This window comes from Leptinotarsa decemlineata, unplaced genomic scaffold (assembly GCF_025532065.1).
Source record: "Leptinotarsa decemlineata unplaced genomic scaffold, Ldec_3_MD MMD2_P_RNA_scaffold_12, whole genome shotgun sequence".
Lineage (NCBI taxonomy): Eukaryota > Metazoa > Arthropoda > Insecta > Coleoptera > Chrysomelidae > Leptinotarsa > Leptinotarsa decemlineata.
In genome coordinates this window covers 9,399,783-9,422,598 of record NW_027412526.1, presented here as the reverse complement: position 1 = coordinate 9,422,598, position 22,816 = coordinate 9,399,783, and the positions used below count along the sequence as shown (strand labels likewise).

The window sequence follows — 22,816 nt, the reverse complement described above, 5'->3', positions numbered from 1 at the left end:
CATATACTCCAAAAAGTAATTTTTGTTTTCACTACTTACATATTTTTTACTTTACTTTCACAGGTCAAAATATATAATCTACCAAAATAGTCACGAAGAGAGATTTGAAAAACGAAAGGGTTGGACATGTAATGGCACTTCAATTCGTAGAATATTCAAATATTCAAATCAGATGAATATATTTGAATTCATCTGACGAGATCTAATAGTTTATTCATCTAATGGAGTAGTCTACTCAAATTATTCTGAAAGTACATCAAAACATAGTTACTATGATTGAAATTCTTACACGTATTTCCTTTCTTCCACTAGGAATTCAAATATTCTCAAGATTTAATGTTGATATTCGCAAGTCTACTCCTACTTCGGCGAATAATCTTATTGATACAAAATCAGTAATAACGTATTCCAAAAACACTTTATTGTGAGATTTTCACTAAATTGTTTTACAAAAACGCAACACGTGTTTCGCCATACAATGGCTTCATCTGGCGTGTCTTTCAACTAATTCTACACATTTTCACAAACTACACTTAAACGATTTGATCTCCACTAACTTTATTGAAAATAATCATAACATGTTTCGCTAAAACATTAGCTTTTTCAAATGATTAATACATCCAAGCATCCTTACATTCATATTTATATACTACAGGTAACCACAATCGAGACTACCTGTAAGAAATTACCTGAATCTCTACATCACATACCTGCTCGATTATGCTTACCTAAAGCAAATTGCCTACCATCTACATCAATAATAATTCTTTATGGGTTTTTAAGAAAACAAGTTCAATAATGGTGATCTATTCAAATCTAATTGGTCATTCATTAGAATATTTGAATTTTTAAGTTTATTAATTTCCATTGCTTCTAAATGATTCAGTTTGAAACCTTTATTTTCAATATGCAAAATTTCGAATTCTTCATTAAAGATGTGATTTTCTTCTAGAAGATGATTTGAATACGTTGAATTTGTTTTCTTGTTTACATAGCTCTTATGATGTTCCTGGATTCGATTCCTAAATGTCCTGCCAGTTTGACCAATATATACCTTAGGGCACGTTCCACACTTTAATTTATATACCCCTGATTTCTCGAATTTAGATGTCTTATCTTTATTATTTTTAACTAGCTTTCCCAACGTATTACTTGTTCTATATGCAATTTTAATATCTCTATTTCTCAAAAATGAAGCCACTTTTTCCGTTGGTTGTCCAAAATAGGTTAAAGCTCTATAATTTTGATTATCTACCTTATCAATGGGAAAAACGTCTCGCATCGCTTTTGTGTAGACTTTCTTGGCAAGTATTTTGTTTATTAATTCGGCTTTAAACCCATTGTTTACCGCAATTTGCTTGATGATATTGAGTTCTTTATCAAAATTATCTATTGAAAGAGGAACATTGACTAATCTATGAATCATGCTATTATAAGCTGATACTTTGTGTTGATACGGATGGGTAGAATCGTAATGTATCGTAATATCCGTATAGGACGGTTTGTGATAAATTGAAAAATCATGTTTGTTGTTCCTCCTACTAATTGTTAGGTCCAAAAAATTGATTGAGTTGTCTGTTTCTATTTCAATAGTGAATTTAATGTTCTCATGAATTTTGTTAATATCCCGATGAAACGGGTAATTTCTTACAGGTAGTCTCGATTGTGGTTACCTGTAGTATATAAATATGAATGTAAGGATGCTTGGATGTATTAATCATTTGAAAAAGCTAATGTTTTAGCGAAACATGTTATGATTATTTTCAATAAAGTTAGTGGAGATCAAATCGTTTAAGTGTAGTTTGTGAAATTACTATGGATCTTCATCAAGTAACGGCCGAATCAATCAGATAATTCTACACATTCAATACTAAATATATATATAGTTTATGGAGTACCTGAAATCAAAGTACCTGTAAACGAAGTACCTGAATTTTAAGTAGCTGATATTTTACCTGAGTTTCTAACGAATTAAATTACCTGCACTTATGTTCCATTTTCACATTTGAAAAAATATATTCAGTAACGGAGAGTTATTGTGTTCTGATTGATCATTCAGTAAATTACCCGAATTCCTGAATCTATTGATTTCTAAACATTCTAGATGATTAAGTTTCAAACTCTTCTCTTCTAAATGTAACACCTCGTACTCATGATTGAACTCGTGTCCTTCTGCTAAAAGATGGTTTGCAAATGTGGAATTGGTCTTTCTATTTACAAAACTACTCCTATGTTCTTTAATTCGTTGGAAAAATGTTCTTCCTGTTTGCCCAATATACAGTTTTGGACAGGAGCCACAAGTCAGCTTATATACTCCTGATCTATCCGACACCAAAGTTTTGTCCTTATTGTTTTTAATAAATTTACTTAGGTTATTACTCGTTCTATAAGCTACGTTTACGCCTTCTTTCTTCAAAAAACGGGCAATATTCCTGTTTGGTTCCCCCACATATGTCAATGTCTTATAACTCACGTTATCGCATCTTGAATATGGGTAGACCAGATCCATGGCTTGCTTTTGTCGTTTTTTGGAAAGAATGGAGCTTACAATATCTACCTTATAACCGTTATTAATCGCGATTTGTTTGATCAAATTCAGCTCTTTCTGGAAATCCCTATCAGACAGTGGAATATTCAATAATCTGTGAATCATACTATTGAATGCAGCAACTTTATGCTGGTACGGGTGTGTGGAGGAATTATGTATGATAATGTCCGTGTACGATGGTTTGTGGAAAATTGCAAACTCATGTTTATTGTTATTTTTCGTAATGGTTAAGTCCAGGTAATTTATTGAATTATTTACCTCCCTCTCAGTGGTGAATTTTATTGACGGGTGGATGGAGTTGGCATATTCAATGAACTTGCCTAATTGCCTATCTGTACCAGTAAAACATACTAAGATATCATCTACGTATCTGTACCAGTACAAAAAATTGTTGGCTAACTGATTATTATGGATTTCATACTCTATGTTATCCATGAAAATTTCCGCCAGTAAGGGACTCAAAGGATTCCCCATTATTAGTCCTTCATTACATAAAAAGAATTCTCCGTCAAACTGGAAATAATTTTGAGACACACAAATGGTGAGTAAATCAACAATCTCCTGTTTTATCAGTGGATTCACATGGTTTTTGTCTAAGACTAGTGGAGTGTCTCTTAGAGACACTCCACTAGTCTTAGTCTCTTAGAGACACTCCACTAGTCTTAGAGAGAGAGAGAGAGAGAGAGAGAGAGAGAGAGAGAAGAGTTTGAAACTTAATCATCTAGAATGTTTAGAAATCAATAGATTCAGGAATTCGGGTAATTTACTGAATGATCAATTAGAACTCAATAACTCTCCGTTACTGAATATATTTTTTCAAATGTGAAAATGGAACATAAGTGCAGGTAATTTAATTCGTTAGAAACTCAGGTAAAATATCAGCTACTTAAAATTCAGGTACTTCGTTTACAGGTACTTTGATTTCAGGTACTCCATAAACTATATATATATTTAGTATTGAATGTGTAGAATTAGTTGAAAGACACGCCAGATGAAGCCATTGTATGGCGAAACACGTGTTGCGTTTTTGTAAAACAATTTAGTGAAAATCTCACAATAAAGTGTTTTTGGAATACGTTAGTTATGGATTTTCATCAAGTATCGGCTGATTCCATCATATATCAAAAATCAGTAATGATTTACACGTTAAATCTTAGGTAACGCGATAACGCTTTTTGCTTCTCACTGTGTGAAAACTAACTTCCCCGTTAGATAGAAGCGATGTGTCATTTGTAATCAAAATTTTTTTGTCTCCTTCAAAGATTCTCGAAGCAGTTCTGATATACACTTCTTGGAATGTCCTTGAACTCCCTCAGATTCGGTTTTTATCTCCTCAGTCGTCGCGGAACGCCGTCTTTTCGTCGGTCTCTTTAATCTTGGGAACAGAAAAAAGTCGCAAGGGAACAAATCTGGTGAATACGGTGGTTGAGGCATGATTACGGTATTGTTTTTTTGTCAAATAATTACCAACAAGCAATGATGAGTGAAGAAGTGCATTTTTGTTAAGCAAAAGCCGTGAATTGGTTTTCCACCAGACGTTTTCTTCGTATTGCTTCTCGCAAGCGGTGTATTTGTATACGACACGTCACGATATTCAGCTGAGAGTTTCATTTCACAAGACTACAATATTATAGAACACGCCTATTTATAATCAATAAAATATGGATATTATATATATCAAAGAAAAATTCTTTCGGCCCAAGAATTTTATTATAGTCTGCAGGAGAATGGAAGAAAAGTAGAAAGCTAAAAAACTGTTTTCCAATAATTTAATATCTCTCTATGTTTCCTTTTTCATTTTATTTTAACCCCAGTGATGATTTAACTTACCACATGTGCACGTTGAATCAGAAGGATCAATAACAATTATTATTACTTTTACTTTTGAACGAAAGGTTATTCTAATTTTATAATATCCATCACAGAATTCCATGTTCAAAAGTTGATTAACCTTCAGTAAATAGAAAAACTAGTTACTTAGCTGTGTTTGGGTCAAATATAGATGCCAGGGCTCATAGCCTAAATAATTCCAGACATATTTAAAGAGTAAAAAGCATCTGCAGATAAATAAAATTTGAAGGTTCCATTGAACTTTTAAATGTCCCATTATTTTTTGTGATGGCAAGATGTTACATCCAAGACGGTTTTATTTGTATTTCAATGCACATGGCTTTGTTGTGTATACACAGTTTTTTTCATAGTAACGTATTATCTTGTGTTTTATGCATTCGACGTGTGTCACTTGTCTTGAATTCAATTATTTTTGGCGAATCACTTTCATCTGGACATTGAAATATTCAGTTTTGAAGTCTTCGAGGCCATAAAATATTTCCTTATTATGCCAGTATTGTGAATATCATTACTCTCAAGTTCTGACTCTTCTGAAACGGAGATACAACTGGGTGAACCGTTGGTATCGATAATATTTTTTCAACGATTGAATTTAACTTCATAGCTACACATCTTTATATAGAGTTTATTCAGAAATTGAGTGCTGTTCCCCCTTTTTTTAAGTTTCCCATATTTTTTGTATCAAGTTAGAGAAGTAGAAAGCCAACACTTTACTTTCCCAACTTTGTATGCATTTAATGAGTGATTTTTTTGTTGGTATCGTTTTGGCAACACTGTTTTTGACAGATCACACGTGAATCGTGTCTTGTGTCATTGTCAAACTTGTTCAGTTTGGTCTACAAGTTAACCATGGATCGACTTACGAATGAACAACGCTTGTAAATTATTGAATTTTATTATCAAAATTCATGCTCGGTGAAGAAAGTGCATCAAGCACTTCTTCCAATTTATGAACAGTTTCGTCGACCTACTGAGGGAGCTATTCAGAAGCTTGTGACTAAATTTCGAACCCAGTTTACATTATTGGACATTAAACCACCAACTCGCATACGTAGAGTGAGGACCGAAGGTAATATTGCGGCTGTATCCGCCAGTGTTCGTGATGACAGTGAAATGTCGATTCGTCGCCGTTCGCAGCAATTGGGCCTCGGTTACTCCTCCACTACGTGTAAAATTTTGAGAAAGGATTTGGGTGTAAAACCTTATAAGATACAGCTGGTGCAAGAATTGAAGCCACACGACCTCCCATAACGTCTAACATTTGGTGAATGGGCGCTGGCAAAGTTTGTGTTGTTTTGAAAATTGAATCCTATACCTCTTAAAAAAATCACCCGTTATCTGGAGTGTAACTCCAAATCAGTTTTCAAAATTCCAAAATCATACATTCGCGATACATTCCGCATTATTCATAATAGTGATGTTCGGTCGAAAGATAATGAAATAAACCCGAATGTTTATCGAAAACAGTACATGTCAAACTTGAATATGACGGGCATTGTTGATAATTGAAAGATTATAATCATAAAACCACTATTTCGATTTACGTAAATTCGTAATCCTCTTCACTGAGTAATCATTACTATATAATTGCAATGCATTCATTGAAATTCCCATGACGGATTCGCTTATGGGACTTCAGTTGATGCACGACCTTTTTGTCAGGATGTTTTAATTTTCCATATTTTCCACTTCGCTACAGTTTACCATTCGCAAACAATGTGGCTGAAAAGATAAACAAGAACCGATGTGGTCATGGTGTGTAGGTGACCGGTGTATGATAAATTGGTCGATATTTTCGGGTTTATTAGCCCTTGTCTGCAATTTTTATATCTGACGTTTCGTCTGCTTCTACGGCAGACATTATCAAAAGCGATGCGGCAACGATCGAAGTGATTACCTTGGTAAGATGCACAATAAATTTTCGCAAAGTGCAACGTTTTGCGCAGTGATCTACACTGCTGTGATGCGCAACTTTTTTGCACATCAAGCAATCATTTCACATATAGTGCAAACATTTACACAATGATCTACTCCCCTGCGACGAGCAGACATTTTGCGCGTCACGCAAAAGGTTTGCGCAAAGCGCAAAAAATTGCGCAGTTTGCGCATAGGGCAAACATTTTGCGTTGTGATTTATCTTGCTGCGATGCTCAGACAGTTTGCACAAAGCACAAACAGTTTGCGTATAGCGCAAAATGTTTACGTATTGCGCAAACATTTTGTGCAGTGATTTACTTTGCTATGATGCACAACTATTTTGAGCATCACTCATTGGTTTACACAGTTTGCGCATAGCGCCATAATTTTTCACATATAGTGGAAAAATTTTGCGCTTAGTGCAAACATTTACCCAATGATCTACTTCGCTGCGATGAGCAAACATTTTACACGTCACACAAACGGTTTGTGCAAAACGCAAAAAAATTGCCCAGTTTACGCATTTGCACATAGCGCATTTTGTGCAGTGATGCGCAACTACTTTGAGCATCACGCAATCGGTTTTCACAGTTTGAACATAGCGCCATAATGTTGCGCGTAGCGCAAAAATTTTGCACTTATTGCAAACATTTACGTAATGATCTACTCCGCAGCGATAATCTACCCCGCATGCGTAGTTTGCGTATAGCGCAAACATTTTGCGTGTAACGCAAACATTTTGCGCAGTAATCTATTTTGCTGCGATGTACGAACAGTTTGCGCATCACGCATTTTGTGCGTTGTGCAATCAATTTGCACAATTTGCGCAACATTGCAAGGTAGATCAATTCCACCGTTGCCGCTATGCCTTTCATAAGGTCTGCCGCAGTAGCAGACGAATGGTTTCAATGACGTTTCATTTGAAACAGCGGTGGACAGACTCAAAAAATTCCATTATAACATACTAGTAAACTGAGTGATACTTTCGTGGTCAAGTTCCGTTACTTTGGTTGGTTTTCCAGTTTGCGTATTCTGAGTTTCTCGACGTTTCACCCACATCATGGTAATTGGCATCTTCAGTAGCACGAAGAGTGGTATATCCCAGAATCGAATCGAAAACATTGATTCATTTACTGTTTTAGTGAGACTTGTTTTAATTTGGGAACGTCGTAAATGAATTCAAATACAATTGAAAACTGCGTATCAATATTGATCCATTACGTTTCAACAAATTCAGAAATTCAATAGAAAGCGCCAATAATAGGATTTCATCGTTAAAATCTATCGTGCCTTGAAATGAGACCACAGAGACGGCACCCGAGTCACCCGACTTACGTGACGCGGCTTAGTTGCATCAACTATACATCGCGTTTTTTTTATTTCAATGAAATTGCTACTATGCAGAATAATGCTTTGATTCGAAATAAAAATGTCTTATTATATCATTAAGTTTAGATTGAAATATTGGGATCCCTAAATATCATATATAAACTGTTGCCATTCAATGTACAGCGAGAATGAAATTACTGTTTATTTAAACGTTCTGTAGTTTTCGTATAGCCAATTCATTTCCACTTATTTTTCTCAAAACAAACTCCGTGAAAAATGGGGGCATATCTCGTAAAATTTTCAGGATGTCTGAAAAATGACAAGAGAGAGCACTGACGCGATTTATTATAGTTAAACGATGAATGATACAGATTCATTTTGTTGTTGAAAGGAACTTGGATTGCTACTTTGCTTTTTCGCGTTGAGTTTTTACGGGGTGGCTTTTATTCTTTTTCTGGAAAATTAGTTGTGAAAGCTTCGCCGAATGGTTGACTGAAGCTTTGAGAGACCAATGATGTACACCAGGGGTCTCCAAACTTTGAAGCCTTCGGGCCATAAAGATTTTTTCAGTTTGTTCCAAGGACCAATTTCTGCCTTTAACTATATTTCTAGACTAGGATAGTCGCGAAGTGCGTGACCTAAGCAAACTTACGCTTTTTTTTGCATTTCAATTATTATTGTGTATTGTGACACTTAACGACATCTAGTGGCGAGTAGTGGTACTATGTACTAACTTTTTCAGCTACCCGCTAGGTGGCATTAGGCGTAATTGAATATTTGGAATTACCGCGTTGGTTCGAGAAAGTTCTGGTTCTAGCTAGTGTATTCTGATCACCTCGAGATGGCAGTAATAATTGCATATAAAAAGGCTAGCGGCGCAACTGCAAATTAGTGAGCGTAAGGGCCGCCGTAAATGCACCGTACTATATTCCAAACAGATTCATATACAGAGTTCTAGACCTGGACACGCAGTATGTGGACGTGTATATGAGAGAACATGCAGAAAGCACGTTCGATAGAATCAGATCGCACTTAAATCCAGCGTTTCGCGATCTACACGATGCGTTGAACATGGATGACCCCAGGTTCCGAGAAAGGGACAAACATCCAAGGCCGACCAAACAAAACCAGAGACCGCCCCCACGAGTCGCCGTCAGGCGGCTCCGGCAAGTATAACATTTTAAAATGTACTAACCATATATTCTCTTTCAGAAAAACCGCGATTCACTCTCAAATCATATGCTCTCAGCATCACTGAGAAACGCCCGTCAATCAAATTCTGGCCGCCGTTAGTTTTGGGGGCCCCCATGCAAAAATTCAGTTAGGAATACCGCGACAAATAAGAGCCAATAAATTTAAAACGAGAAGTTAGATAGGGAAATAAAAGTACCTAAAGGCTGGTTTCCAACCCAAAAGAGGTTAGATATCAATCTTGCTGAAGTGCCTAGCAGCTGGATTGAGGACCGTTTCCCTTAAGAAACGGGGGTGGAAGGAAAGGGTCGCCAGGTCCAAACCTGCAGAAATGATTCCGTAAGGAGGGAGCTTGCGACCTGGGCACACAACCCGGGAGGGGGCATGGGGGCTGCGAGTTAGTCTGCGTAGGAAAGGCGAAGGAAGCGAAACTGTCTATTGTGAAATAAAGTAACACCCGTCAATAAAAGTATTTTGATTTAACTTATTGTTTTTATGTGTGATTTGTTAGTATGGAAGAGAAGCGAAAAGTCGACAGTGAATGAAGAACGTTCCAAGAAAAATGGAACTTTCAGTATTTTGTGATTGAGTCCAGTAATAAGGCGCTATGTTTAATTTGAAATGGAACCATAGCTGTTCTCAAAGACTATAACATTAAACGACACTTTGAATCGAAACATCTTCAAAGTTACTCCAAGTATACAGGAAGTTTGCGGAAGGAAAAATTTGAAGCTTTGAAACGCGGACTCAAATCGCAGCAGTCTTTGATTACCAAAGCGAATACTGAACAAGAGTCTGCAACTCGCGCCAGCTTTCGTGTGGCTCTTGAAATCGGAAAACGTGGCAAACCATTCACCGATGGAGAAATAATAAAAGAATGCTTGTTTGTAGTAGCCGAAGAAATATGCCCCGAAAAGGTAAATTTATTTAAAAGTGTCAGTTTGTCAGCAAACACCGTGGCTCGGAGGGTGCCAGACATCGCAGAAAATACATCATCTTAACTGTCTGACAAAAATGGACATGATGAGTGATTTTCTCTAGCATTGGATGAGTCAACGGATGTGTCAGATACTGCTCAGGTGTTGATTTTTATTCACGGAGTAGATAAAAGCTATGAAGTGTATGAAGAACTTCTTGATATTGATAGTATTCACGGCACGACAACTGGGGCAGATATTTTCAAGGGAGTTGAAAATGCCATTAATAAAAAGAACCTTCGATGGAGAAATTTGAAATCTATAACAACTGATGGAGGCAAAAATATGTATGGTAAAAATAAAGGAGTGGTTGCACTTGTGTCAAAGGCTGTAGAAAATGATGGTGGTTCAAAACCATTAATCTTACATTGTATCATTCATCAACAGTCCTTGTGCGGAAAATGTTTGGATATGCCTGAAGTTCTAAAACTAGTCATATCAGTTGTTAACTTCATCAGATCCACTGGGCTGAATCACCGACAATTCCGCGAGTTTATTCAACAGATTGGAGAAAATGATTAACCATATCATACTGCCGTACGCTGGCTTAGTTGCGGAAAAGTCCTTAAGCGCTTTTCGGAACTTCGAACAGAGATCGAATTTTTTTCAAATAAGAAGCAGTGCCCTTTTGCCGATTTAGAAAATAGTGAATGGATGTGGAAGTTAGCCTTCTATGTCGATTTGACAAATCATATGAACGAACTGAATTTGAGATTGCAAGAAGAAAATCAGCTTCTTCCTGATTTATACACCAATATCAAATCCTCCAGGCAGAAAATAATACTATTTCAATCGCAATTACGTAAAAAATGTTTCACATATTTTGAAACATGTGAAATATTCAGCCACACTACAGAGACTGAATTTCCCGTCAATTTTGCAATCGAAACTTTGAGTGCTTTGAAGATAAATTTTAATATTCGTTTTTTTTATTAAACTGTTCTACCTTTTCTCAATTCAGTTGTATCTTTTTCAAATTTATTCACAGGAACACCTGCTGGTAAGTTCAATTTGAGTAAGTAATCGTTGTGTTTGTGCCTGAATCCGCCTGAGGTGTTGACAAAAATCTCTATACACTGAGTTATAGGATTTCAACTCAACGTAAAAGTCAAGAAAGTCCTCCTGAAACAGCTACTTTTATATAAACATTGAATTACACGAAAGAAAAAAAATTCTTTCGAAACAAATACTTCTATATGAACACTGAATTATACAGAAGATACTTTTCTCTATTCAGTTTGTATATCAAACATTTGTTGAGGAATAAGAATCAGATATCATTCACATGAGTTCTACTTTGAATGAATGGTAATAAATTGTACTCACATGGAACACTGTCACCCTAACTGGTATACACCTCCTTCCTTTCTTTGGAAGATTCTCTCATCCATTTTTTTTTGTATCAGATGGAGTAGTAGAAAGCCAAAAACTTTCTTTCCCAAAAATATATCATTATATAATTATATATTATCATTATATATTGTATAATTATATTATTATAATTATAACTATAACTTTACTAACAAAACCCACATCATCATATTTATTATATAATATATATATATATATATATATTACATATAGTTATTGTGATTCTTATATAATCAGAAATGATTAGGTATTGAATAACGAAATTAGTTAGCTCCCCAGCTATATTATTGTTGTTGGAAGGTAGGTTGCAGTATATCGTTCACTTGAACTATACATTTTATGATGATTTATTTATTTTATTGAAATTTTTATATTTTAAAAGTTTGTATCTTAGTTACGTAGACTGGAACCGTAGTAGAACTACTTATTAGTGTAAAGGCGTAAGATAAAGCAAGTAAATAGTAATCATTTGTTCATTTTCTTCGATATAAACAAGAAAGCCTAAATTAGCATTCAAACAGTTGCAACGCCTGGAATTGCCACTTTCCTCTTTCCTTTCGGATTTATATACTTGTACTGTATCCACTTTTGCCGGTGATCATTACAATTTCGCAAACTGCATAGTGGAATCGTATGTTCTCATATAGAAACAGAAGTGTTGCAACAACATAATATAATTAACTGATTTAGTGTGCTGGGTGTGCAGTTTTCGCTAACTTTGGCGAACTTTGGACGTGCACCATTCGAAACAGAAGTTCGTTTTGACTCATGTTGTTGAGAACTATCATGTATTCTGTTCATTCGTTTTGAAAAGGAAGTCATCACTGAAATTTCACTCGAACATCCTTTACACTATTCGTTATCCAGCAATATAGTCTGGGTCACAAGATACTTTTTTTTTTCTTCGGTTTCGTGGGTTCAGCAGTCAAATAATGTGAAAAAACTTTCGAAAAAACGGTTTTTATTTACAATATTTGCCAAGCTTTCGCTTTATTTTGAAGGTTCTTCAGGGCTATCTAAAATACAATTTGGTTTGATTTTAACAGAAAAAGGTTAATATTGATACTTACAGTAAATATAAAAAAAATATATAGGAACATTGTATAAAATAATTGCAGAAAGTTTATATTGGTTGAGTTGGAGGTTGAGTCTTGTTTGAAGATCCTCAGTGTTATTATTAGATTGACTGGTGCCTCAGCTATACTTGTTTCCTTATAACAGTCAGTTAGTTTGGCGCATGTTTGACAATACAGTTGATCATCACCTGTTAAAAATTCCATTTCAGATGATTTAACAATAAGCTTTGCACGGACTGGTAATTAGTCGTATTAGGAAAAGCTAGATGAAGTTCCAGAAATTCACATGAGTTTTCAGTACTTCTTGAACATTTACCACAAAGTAAACAAGTGAGGATTTTTCCAGCAAAAGATTTACAAACACAAGACGAGATGTGTTGTACGGAATCATTCAGTCCAGAGCGGCTGGGAGTATTGATTTTGCTCACGAAGAGTATTCAACATGAACTCCAAGAATTCGGAACAATCCTCTTGTTGTCCTAACGAGTATCTAGTGTACTTCAAAGACTCCAGGAAATTGGTTGGAGGTAAAGATGATACATTCTTACGAAACTGCAGCTGCATGAACAGGTGTTTGAGTTTGATGAATAAGTAGGAAACGTTCTCGTTCGTCATTAAAACCTCGTTCTTGAAATTATTCGTCATGAACAACACTTGTAAAATGCTATTCATGTAGCAAGTGTTTCCAAAATTATCCAATCCAATTTTCTTCTCTCGATTTTCAGGACAACTCTCTACTGATTCGTTATGTACTTACATGGACGTTTTAACATTTCTGAATTCAGGGTAATAAAAGTCTTTGTTTAATGCTAGAAACTCTTTCAGAATCATCAAGTCGATTCTAGGCACATTACCGCTGTTAGCCTTTGTAAATCCTGGTTTCATGGCTCACATTATTTCACTTTGGATTTGATATCATATCAAAAGGAAACAGTCACTGTGAATAATATTGAGTCGTAAAGAAAATGAAAAAAACTAGCTTCGAGTATTACTGTTGTATTATACACTATTTCATTTTCGTTTGTTTACTCTAACGTGACGTAATTCGCTGTATTTGGCGTTCAAGATATCATGACGGCTTGCCGTATTTTGGAGTTTCATTTTACCAAAATGTTATTAATCTCATACATAATAATACAATGAATGTGTGTTTTGTTATCCATGATAGGGTTTCATTCAATAAATACATCATTTCAGTGATTTTACTTCCTGTCACCATGCCTGTTACATCAAAAGAATCGTTCCTGGAATTTGCACATTTTTCACCTTTATTCCACAAAGTTCCACAAAACCCTTTTCGATGCCCTATTTATCTACACTAACAGTAGTTTTATGTCGATATATGTCTGTTTGTATCTTTATAAATTCCCCATTGAACGTCCAGCGGTCTTATCAGTGAAAATTTATTGAATATCGCTCGGACCGTAACTCACATTTGAAAAATTTATGAACGTTTTGACAGCCGTTCAATATCGATGCGAAAACTAAGACCTTCGACCGAGTTTTTTTATTTGCAGTGATATCGTGAATTATTTGCATATTTTCGATACGATCCATGCAAAGGATGTAGTTTTAATATCCTATGACTGCTCCACACAGGATTTTGGTTTGATTTAGAATCTGTCAATGTTGAACATTTCCCTATTTCTCGATAGCTGAGTTTTGATATTGCAATTGGCGTTCAAACAAACTTTCTGTTTAATGCCGTTTTTAAATCAAGTCGTTTCGTTTTTTGTAACGTTCCAGTTCAATTATTCTTCGATCTGGCTTGTCTTGATTATATTTTTTTTTTGGTATATGCATTTTCATCACATCTAAGTCCGAGTTTTTGAAGTGATTACTTCTTATGGGAGAGTAAACCGCTTGGTAACGTAACGAATAACGGCGCCAGTATGTCTGGCTTCCATTTCTCCTCACTCTAACCCACAACGCTGGCTCTCCTTGCTTCGCATGACTGAGTATTCAGTGTGCGATCGATGTACATTGTTGACAATGAGAATATAACGAAAAACTATCACCGCTTTTATGAAACAAGCAGAAGATGATCTTCTTCATTTTGGTAACCAAGTGTTGCCCATCCTTACACTTGGCTGCATCATACTGATGATGGGCTTAAAGACAAAATTACTGAACTATTGGGGTACGCACGGTAGCGTAGCTACTAAGGGACTAGGCGGGGAAGTGCCCCGGGGCCCTCAACCTCAGGGGGCCCCCACCTTACCAGAAAATCTCAATCGAACTCAACTTTTGAAAATTTCTCCCATTTTCAAAATAAATACACGACTTTCATGGCAACTCACTTACTTGATACATTATTAGCTCAATTAAATACACGAGTTACTGGTATGAGTGCAGTCTGTCGAACATTCCATTTTCTAGCACCAACATCTTTTTTACATGTTGATGAAGCAACTGTATTACAAAAAAATATTCAAATGTAATATGCCCTAGCTTTTCACTTCAATCTATCACTCTATCTATCACTCTATCACTGATTCTTTTGAAATAGCTACGGAATTCAATAACTATTTTTCCAATGTAGGACCAGAACTTGCTAATAAAATACCGCGGACTTCAAATTGTAAACATTCTTACAAATCACTACCCCATTCAATTTTCTTGGAACCTGCAACAGAAGAAGAAGTTATTAACACCATAAAATCTTTAAAAAACAAAAAATCACCGGGTTACGACGAAATTACCGCAGAATGTTTGAAGGAAATTGCAAATGAGATTGCAACACCACTGTGTTATTTAATAAACAATATTATTTATAAAGGTGTATACCCTTCTTGTTTTAAATTATCAATTGTAGTCCCATTACATAAAAAAGGAAGTAAAACTGAAGTTTCCAATTATAGACCTATCTCCCTGATTTCTAACTTTGCAAAAATATTTGAAAAATTTTTGAAAATTCGTATAACAAAATACTTAAATAAATACAATTTAATATCAGAACATCAATTTGGGTTCAGGGAAGATAGGTCAACACAAGATGCAATCTCTTTTCTGACAAGCAAAATTTATAAATCACTAGATACAAACAAAAAATCGTTATGCATTTTCTTGGATGTTGCAAAGGCATTTGACACAGTGTCTCATAATAGGATGTTGGAAACTTTACAGGATTTAGGTTTCAGGGGCAGTGTTTATAATTTGATGGTAAGCTACTTAGCTGGAAGAAAGCAAAAAGTCAAAATAAATGATAAATTAAGTGAAGAAAATTTAATAACATATGGTGTGCCGCAAGGTACGGTTCTAGGGCCTACTCTGTTCACCATTTATATTAATCATTTACTTACCTTGAATACTGAAGGTTCCATTATTAGTTTTGCAGATGACACGGCTGTTTTTTATCAGAGTGAGTCATGGGCTGACCTACAACAAAAAATTAATCAAGATTTTATTCACATTATAGACGTTTGATTATAATTTATTAACTGTTAATTACTCAAAAACGTGCTTTGTTCCATTTAGTTGTTATGAAACTGGTTTACCAGATTTTAATGTTGTACAGTTACATGTCAACAATAAAATAATAGAAATAAATAGAGTTAGATATATAAAATATTTAGGTATAACAATTGACGATACTATGAAATGGAATATACATATACAAAATGTAATTAAAACATTAAGGCCTATGCTATATAAAATAAAATTTCTGAACCGATACTTAGACTTACCTGTGATAAAGATTTTATATTACTCTCTGGTTGAATCTAGGCTAAATTACGGAATATTGGGATGGGGTGGAGCCGCAAACTGTCATTTGTCCAAACTTGAGACTCTACAAAAAAGATTCCTAAAAATAATATTTAAAAGAGACATGTTGTATCCTACAAACCTTCTTTATCAAGAGGCTAAAATATTTGATATTAGTCAGTTGTACTACATACAATTAGTGTATTTTCAATATAAACATAAACGTCACGATTATATAGACCACGTACATAACACTAGAAATAAAGTAAAAAAATTGATCAAAACAGAACTGACACTCAAAACAATTGGTCATCGAAGTCATTTGCATTCAGCTAGTCGAGCCTATAATATACTTTCGGAGTCCATTCGACAGGCAGAACATTTTAAAAAATTTAAAAAATTAATTAAAAAATTCGTTTTGGACGAACGACATCAAATTAATTTGTTACTAAGAGCCTGACGTCCTAGTAACATAGTATGTTGTTCTTTTTTTTTGTATTGGCAAATCCTGTTGTTTGCAATGGTTTGTAGTTCTTTCTCTTTTTGTTTATTATTATTTTTATTAACTACTACATACAAAAGTTTTATTTACTGTCTAGATTATTTCTTCTGTATTTCTTTTTTGTTTGTTGCTATAGTTTATTTCATAAAATACGTATATTTTTTAATCGAAAATTTTGGCAGTTTCATCGCATACAAGCTCTGCTTTCGAGATGTTCTGTGTTGGTGTTTATTTGTATTTATTTGTATATTATATATAATATAATCGATGTAAATTAGCATGTGAACAATTGACAAATAAACATATTATTATTATTATTATTATTATTATTATTATTATATTTACCACCTACTTGTACCTCAGTTAACTCAAGCATGGACTGTTCACCAATTATGGAAGGAAATAATGAGTAAATATGGAGTGCTAGAATGCCATCTAACGGAAGTATTTACAGCAATGTTATTATTCTTTACAATTCCTGTCACTTCTGCAGCAGCTGAAATATCATAAGAAATAGTATGGGCCAAACTCGACTCCGATATTTATCACTAATAGCGATTGAGAACAAAACCACATCAAGTCTGGATTCAACCGATGTTACTGATACTTTTGCGAAAACTAAAGCTAGGAAAAGATAGTGATTATAATAGCTATTCAGTCAGTTGATAGGTCCGACCTTTATATAATAATAATAATAAACCCTTGAATCTTTTCTATTTCGTTTTATTGGCCAATGCCTACTCCAATTATTAAAATAATTGTAATTTATGTTGTTAGTGTTTAACATTTTTATTACCTGCCCTGCAGTGCATGAAAAAGAGCTGATGATAAAGTAGCTTAGCATTTTTAAAGTATTTGTATATTTAATGATTTTACTTCTTAAAACCTTACCAGTTTTGATAGCAGTGGGGCCCCATTTTTTTATATGCCCCAGGGCCCTAGGTTACCTAGCTACGCCACTGGGTACGCAGCATGCAAAAGAATACTCTTAGGACATTGATTCTGATATTTTGACACTTTTTATTGTCATCATCAGGGAAACTACAATAGTAAGAATATGTGTATTTACATATTGCTTAAGTTTTGATAAAACTACTCACATTGTCCACGAGGTTGTATGCAAATGGTGGAAAAAAATCATCAAATATATGTACAACAAAACATTTTGGTGAAGTTGACAATACAATCTTTTTAACAGATTGAAATAATGTTACTATAAAACACTCTTGAAACTTTCAGCCAATATTTAAAATGAGTTGTTAATGTTGAAATTTAATACGACGCAGTAACAGAAAAACGAGAATATTCGAAGATTGAAATTGATGGACGCTTGTTTTCATCATCAAAGTCTAATTTTTGAGGTTGAGGCAACTCAAAAACCAGTTTCATAGAACACTAAGTTGAGATGTATCATAAAACAAATCATTAGAAAGGTTTTGGACATTTCCTTGACCCAAGTGCAACTGGTAGGAATATATTCCACTTAAATGATTGATATCAGTTTTTTTATTAAAGTATGAAGGTGATTATGAGATGAAGGCCATCTCTAAAAAGAGTCTAAAAAGACCTTTATTATTTACGTGATTAATCAAAACACATCTTTCTGGTCTTAATCTACAATCACTTTTATGAGATGTTATTCTGTGTTCTAATAATCTTGTAGTTTGTCCAATATATTCTCCATTGTAGTTGGAGCATGGTAAATAAGTTAGGTCTGAGGTATTGGTGTTTTATCTTATGATTTGGTGAAAATAGATCCAATAGTTAGAACAGTTTCATTTGCAATTTTGATATTTTCAAAAGGTTTGAAAATTCCGGCCAATCTAGGCGTGATTTCTATAATGTGAGGAAGAGAGGTATAGAAAATATTATTATTATTATTATTTTGGTTCAAATCCACTTGTTCATTAGTATTCACACGTTTAACAGTGCGCCCTTCAAGTAACTCATGCCTTCATTATGAATATAAATAAACCATATTATTGAACATTCTTTTATCAATTTCTGAAATCTAATAAATATGAGGATATTCTGAATGACCCCGTCAGAGTGTTTAACGCGGATGAGGCTGCATTTTTTAAATCCCAAAGGTGACAAAGTATTGGCCAGAAAGAGGGAAAAAATATTCATCAAAAAATAAACTCTGACTAAAAGGAATGTTCAACTGTTTTGATTACTGGAAATGCAGCTGGTCAGTTAGAACACCTCCAATGGTCATATTCAAATATGAAAGAATACCCAAAGACATTTCGAAAAGTGTTCCTGACTCCTGGGCTTTAGAAAAATCATAGACTGGTTAGATGACAAGGAAAACTTTCTATGAATTCGTAACCCCTGAGAAAATGAGGTTATGGGGATTAAAAAATGTGAGGATGAGAAAACTTTCAAACTTAATGACACAGATGTTAGTGTGATCAATTTTAACCAAATTGTAGAAAAGTTAGACTTTCCGAAAAATAACTATTTTTGGTGATAGGCTCAAATATGAATTTAACAAAAAATTTAATGTCGATGAATGACATGAGCATATCATATTTTAGATGAAGAGTGGAATTGTTTAGTTTATTTTTGTTCGAACTATGAAAGCCATTTTTTTAAATCATTTATTTGTTTTTTATTGTACATAAAAGTCATTCTAACAAGAAAAAAGCTACCGGCAAATTTGTCAAATATTGTCAAGCACTGGTTCCAAAAGTGTCAACACTTGGTTACAAAAAAAGGTGAATAAATACCGAAAGTTAAATATTGTTTTAAAGTATTTCTGAGTCCTGATTCATTCTGTACAGAGTGACCATGATTGAATATCAATGGGAATGTAGGTTTAAATTGAAATTATTGAAGCATGTTATCAAAATAATTGTTTTGTCAACTATTGGTGTGGAAGAGTGTCAGTTTTTGGAATTTTATGATTCTGGAAAGTCAACTTTTGGTGAAATTGCAAAAACGTAATATATATTTTTTTTATTTGATACTCATTTTAACAATATCTTTGAAATTTGTGCTGTAGTTAGCAAAAACCCTATTTGTTCCGTTTTCTCAAGTTATATTGGGGAAAAAATATCTTTTTGTCAATATGTGTAATGATTTGAAAATCCTTCACTGTACTGTCAACCAATGGGTCCTTTACCTTAATTCAATTCAATTGATTAATTCAAAATAGTCTCCATCACTTTTACTAGCATTTTTTCCAGTCCTCGAAATACTTCTCAAACTCGATTATGGGATAGCAGTTAGATATTTCAGAGATACGCTTTCAAAGTCATATATGCTTGTAAAACGACGACCCTTTTAGGTTCTCTTCATTTTTGGAAATAGGTAAATGTCACACGTAGCCATGTCATGTGAATATGGAGGCTGGGGCATCGTTACAGTATTGTTTTGGGCCAAAAAATCTGTATATTATCGTTGTGCAAAAGTCATAAATTATTTTTCCACAAATCCAGGCGATTTTTTCCGGATTGCTTCACGCAAACGACGTTGAGTATTACTACTTGATGACCGTTTGATTTTGTTGATAGAATTTTCCGACGAGCGACAGACACGGGGTCTGACACGAACTACGATGTGGTCCAACTGAGCAAGCTAGTGTCATCTAATCGGCTGACTTGTGGAGGGGAGATATTAGGCGACTCTATATGGTGTTTGACCTTGAGGCTTGCTTCGTTTGTCTCAGAGAAAACTAGTCTCGTATTTTCCTAGCCACGCCTCGTTGTTCTCAGTCCACCTGGTGTAGCTCAAGCATCGCCATGTTTACTTTGAAGCAGCATTTATTATTTCAATTTCCAAAAGCTCTATCCCTGTAACATATTTTTGGTCGGTCCAATTTTCTTCCCAAAATCGATTTACATATTGTACCATGCAATTAATCTGCAGTTGTCCACTTGAGTGGTTTAATTTACAATGCGTGTCCTTTTCTATTTCAATATTTAATCTTTATCGCCTTTATCGCAAGACAAATGTGCCATTCAGAACTTTTACGATCCACTTTCTGTCAATGTGCAGTAATTCCGAGAATGCTCACAGTATTTTTCATTGCTCGAAGATCAATCAACAATAAAAAGTGCGAAACGATTTTACTGGAAAGATCTATTTGTTTTTATCTCGAGGAATAGAACTTCCGCGAGCGCATCATCATCATTTATTTCCAATTTCTTCATGCGAATTTATTTTAGAGAATTATTTGATGAACATAAATTTCGTAATTTCCACGATTTGTAGACAACCTAAATGTAATTGGATTGCTTTTTCTGTCTAGAATTATACTGGGTGTAGTGTAAACAGTGGTCCAACGTTAAGTTGCCGATTTTATCGATTATAATAAGGAATATTTCCACATTTTTTGTATCAAGATGAAGAATTAGGTAGCCAAATACTTTTTTTCCCAAAAAGTATTTACTCCTAAAAATATAACCCTTTCAATCCTACCAACTTTGAGCTGGGTGCGAATTTTGGTACCCGCGGAATATTCCATGAAATTCCATGAATTTTGGTGCAATATTTTTCAATTTTTTGTGAACTTCATCTTAACAACGAAATCTGAGTCGTTTACTTCTCATGCTGGCTATGAATCAATTGTTAGTTGATACTCATAATCTTGAAAATCATTATCATTTCAACATGCCTTATATTTTACTCACATCCGATTGCTTGATTCTCTCACAGCTAGTTGAAATTACTCTAGTTCGTTTTTCAAAGAGAAATCATCAACCACATGTTTAGGAACTTCTCATGATGCAAACGCGGTAAAAAATAATTTGTTTTTTTCTGGTTGTTTGTACTTTCGTGCATGCACCAATTTACGGAACGAGATTGTTCTCGTTACATATTTGTTCCACAGCTGATGTGTGTGTTATTCATTTTAATTATTTTCTGCTACATTTTGTTCAGAGATCGTGTGTGAGGAAAGTTTCGTTTCATCCTCAGAGTAACGAAAGACAATAAGAAACCTTTTGCATCCTTACATTGAAGGCAGCATAACTTTGTTTGTTCACGGGAAGTAAGTTGGACCATAAAACAGTGGCGGTTGGTTGAGTTGATAATTGGAGGGATATTATATATTTATAAAATAAATCATTTCAGGTGAAAATGTATTGTGTTCAAATAGTTCCTACAGGAAATTTGATTTATTATTAATGATTATGGAAATGAGGCCAGTTTTTCTACCACCTAGATTTTTATTTATGTATGGCTTTTATAATAAAGCGCGTGGTTTACTGGGTTGAAATCAAATTATTTCTTATGAAATAATTCATAACAATGATAAATGTTAATTTCAAAAGTAAATGAACTTTGCTTCATAAAATGAGATGAAGAAGTTTGTGATTCATTCTCAGATTTAATAAACGAGCGATACGGTTTGTGAGTCCGATATAAAGAATTTTCGATTAGAAATCATGATTTCATTCAAAATTGGTATCTAGGGGACTTTGTGGACTGACATTATGAAAGGGGATATTTTTGATGATTTTAATGATCATTATTTTGATCTTATTCTTATAAATAAAGTTTTTGAAACTAGATTTATATTATTTCATTATTTGACATATCCCAACCATATCCCAACCAAAAAAAGGTTAAAAAAATGACAACCGTCATTTCTTATTGAATATTGTCTGTATGCAACGCGAGAGCCTCGTGTAAAGAAAGAAAAATCAAAAACGGAAATCATATTCTTTGTTTGAATTGAAGGGGTTATATTTTTAGGAGTGATTAATTTTTGGGAAAGAAAGTTTTTGGCTGTCTACTAATCCATCTTGATACAAAAAAAGGGATAAGGGAATCTTCCAAAGAAAGGAAGGAAATAATCAATTTGAAAATAAGTAACTCTATACATGGATTGTAGATCATGCAAAGAAGTAACTTTCAGACACAAACTGAAACAGCTACTTTCATATAAACATTGAATTACACGAAAGAAAAAACTTCTTTCGAAACAAATACTTCTATATGAACACTGAATCATACACAAGATACTTTTCTCTACTCAGTTTGTGTTTCAAACATTCGTTGTTGAATAAAAATCAGATATCATTTACATGAGTTCTACTTTGAATGAATGGTAATAAATTGCATTTACATGGAACACTGTCACCCTCACTGCTTAAGACACTTGCCCCAAGGGTCTTCAGTACCAAATTGGATAACATCATAGAAAAAACACACTATTCATTCATGAATTACGATTTTTTTTAATGTCACGGAATAAGCTTGATCTGCTTATGTCATCGATGACATCGTAATGACATCCATTCATCAATGAATGAATGAAATGAATTAAAATAATAAATGAATTAATGAAAGCCAAAAACTTTCTTTCCCAAAAATTAATTACTCCTAAAAATATAACCTC

General features: G+C 34.2%; 1 protein-coding gene and 1 long non-coding RNA gene across 6 annotated transcripts in view; one reads left to right on the top strand and one right to left on the bottom strand.

Moving 5' to 3' along the window:
• sdk (sidekick cell adhesion molecule) overlaps positions 1-22,816 on the top strand; it is a 556,813-nt gene that overhangs the window by 311,292 nt on the left and 222,705 nt on the right. The gene's annotated exons all lie outside the window — the stretch shown is intronic.
• On the bottom strand, positions 14,777-16,154 carry LOC141481714 (uncharacterized). Its single transcript, XR_012465121.1, has 3 exons — positions 15,947-16,154; positions 15,563-15,638; positions 14,777-14,886 (listed from the first exon to the last, which is right to left on the bottom strand). It is a non-coding gene; the product is annotated as an uncharacterized lncRNA (long non-coding RNA).